Source organism: Malaclemys terrapin, chromosome 15, assembly GCF_027887155.1.
Source record: "Malaclemys terrapin pileata isolate rMalTer1 chromosome 15, rMalTer1.hap1, whole genome shotgun sequence".
In the NCBI taxonomy this organism is placed as follows: Eukaryota; Metazoa; Chordata; order Testudines; family Emydidae; genus Malaclemys; species Malaclemys terrapin.
Window position 1 is genome coordinate 14,418,101 of NC_071519.1, and position 2,500 is coordinate 14,420,600.

The following is a 2,500-nucleotide window of genomic DNA, read 5'->3' on the forward strand; positions in this document are numbered from 1 at the left end:
CCGGCCGCCAAGCAGGCCGCCCTGGGCTCACCCTCCCCGGCCGCAGCGAGGGACATCCTCCCGGCCGACAGGATCGGGCCCCTGGAAGTCTGGGGGGGGGGGGGGAAATCCGCCTCACGCCTCCGAGGAGGGCTGCCCGGGCGGGCCGGGCCCCGGAGCTCGGAAAAAAAAAAAAAAAACACCCCAAAAAAGGATCGGGCCCACTAGAGACATGGACCAGGCCGCCCTGGGCTCACCCTCCCCGGCCGCAGCGAGGGACTGCCTCCCGGCCGACTGGATCGGGCCCCTGGAAGTCTGGAAAAAAGAATGGAACCTGACGCCTCCGAGGAGGGGGCGCCCAGGGAAGGAGGGAGATCCGGGTCGACCTGGTGACCGGACGGGAAAGCGGCCACCGGGCGTGCCCGTTCAAACCTAGGGGTTGACCTGGCGGCCGGAAAGCAAACCGGCCACTGGCTAGCCCCGTCGGCAACCTACGGGTTGACCTGGTGGCCGGGAAGCGAACCGGCCAGCAGGTGAACCCGTTCGATTCCACGGGTTGACCTGGTGCCCGGGAGGGGACTCTGAAAAATGTTCAGCCCTTTCGGCTCGGGGTTGACCTGGTGGCCGAGAGGGGACTCGGACGGCAGGCAAGCCGCCCTGGCCTCACCCACCCCGGCCGCAGCGAGGGACTGCCTCCCGGCCGACTGGATCGGGCCCCTGGAAGTCTGGGGGGAAAAAGAAAATGGAACCTGACGCCTCCGAGGAGGGGGCGCCCAGGGAAGGAGGGAGATCCGGGTTGACCTGGTGACCGGACGGGAAAGCGGCCACCGGGCGTGCCCGTTCAAACCTACGGGTTGACCTGGTGGCCGGGAAGCGAACCGGCCAGCAGGCGAACCCGTTCGATTCCATGGGTTGACCTGGTGCCCGGGAGGGGACTCTGAAAAATTTTCAGCCCTTTCGGCTCGGGGTTGACCTGGTGGCCGAGAGGGGACTCGGACGGCAGGCAAGCCGCCCTGGGCTCACCCTCCCCGGCCGCAGCGAGGGACTGCCCCCCACCCACCCACCCCCCCCCCCGGCTGACAGGATCAGGGCGCACTGGATGTCCGGGACAATATTTTCCCCGACGCCGGGGAGGGCGGGCGGGCGGAGGGGCTCTGGCGGCCAGCCCGGGCCCCGGAGCTCGAGAAGGAAAAAAGGACCGGGCCCGCGAGAGACGGGGGCCCTGCCGCAGGGGGGCAGTCCGACCGGGGCTCACCGTGCGGCAGGCCCGGGCGTCGGCAGGGGAAAGCGGGCGAGGAGGCGCGGGGGCCGGGTGCCTACGGCCATACCGGACCGAACGCCCCCGATCCCGTCCGATCTCGGAAGGTAAACCGTCCCGGGCCTGGCTAGTACTTGGATGGGTGACCGCCTGGGAATCCCAGGTGCCGTAGGCAGCTTTTCCCGGTCCGAGCCAGCTCTCTCTCCTTTTCTGGGGAGGAAGGAGAGGGGGGGGACGGGCCGGAAAGCCCCTCGTCGCTCCTGCCGAGTCGGAGGTCGCGGCCGCAGGTCACGGGTCTGGGCGCCTGGGGTCCGGCTCCCCACCCGGCTTCCTCCGCGGAGGACCCACCGAAGCCGCTGGGGGAGACCCCGGGCATGGGGCGGACTGGCCCGGACCCTCCCGGCCGCCGGCCCGCAGGACCGCCCCGAATCCCCCCGCCCCGCGGCCACCCAGGCCAGGCCTGGCCAGGCGGGACGGACGGCGGGTGTCCAGCGCCCAGCGGCTTCCGCCAGCGGGGACCCACGGCCCCCAAAGCCGCAGGGGGAGGCCCCGGGCCCGGGACGGACTCGCTCGGACCCCCTGCGCCCGGGCGCCGGCTCGCGGGACCGCCCCGAATCCCCCCGCGGCCACCCAGGCCAGGCCTGGCCAGGCGGGACGGACGGCGGGTGTCCAGCGCCCAGCGGCTTCCTCCAGCGGGGACCCACGGCCCCCAGAGCCGCAGGGGGACACCCCGGGGCCGGGACGGACTCGCTCGGACGCGCTCGGACCCCCTGCGCCCGGCCGCCGGCTCGCGGGACCGCCCCGAATCCCCCGCCCCGCGGCCACCCAGGCCAGGCCTGGCCAGGCGGGACGGACGGCGGGTGTCCAGCGCCCAGCGGCTTCCGCCAGCGGGGACCCACGGCCCCCCAGAGCCGCAGGGGGAGACCCCGGGGCCGGGACGGACTCGCTCGGACGCGCTCGGACCCCCTGCGCCCGGCCGCCGGCTCGCGGGACCGCCCCGAATCCCCCCGCGGCCACCCAGGCCAGGCCTGGCCTGGCCTGGCAGGCCGGCGTGCAGCTCCCCCGGGCTTCCTCCCCCGACGACCCGCGCCCCCCCGAGCCGCAGGCGGAGACCCCGGCCCCGGGGCGGACCGGCCCGGGCTCGCTCGAGCCCCCTGCGCCCGGCCCGCAGGACCGCCCCCCCCCCCCCCCCGAATCCCCCGGGAGAGGCCCGGCCTGCACGCCACTGACGACCCGCGGCCCCCAAAGTCGCGGGAGGCGCCC

At 74.6% G+C, this 2,500-nt stretch overlaps 1 non-coding gene across 1 annotated transcript; it reads left to right on the forward strand.

Moving 5' to 3' along the window:
- Positions 1-1,293: 1,293 nt before the first annotated feature.
- On the forward strand, positions 1,294-1,412 carry LOC128823762 (5S ribosomal RNA). The gene has a single exon (XR_008441998.1). It is a non-coding gene; the product is annotated as a 5S ribosomal RNA (ribosomal RNA).
- The last annotated feature ends 1,088 nt before the right edge of the window (positions 1,413-2,500 follow it).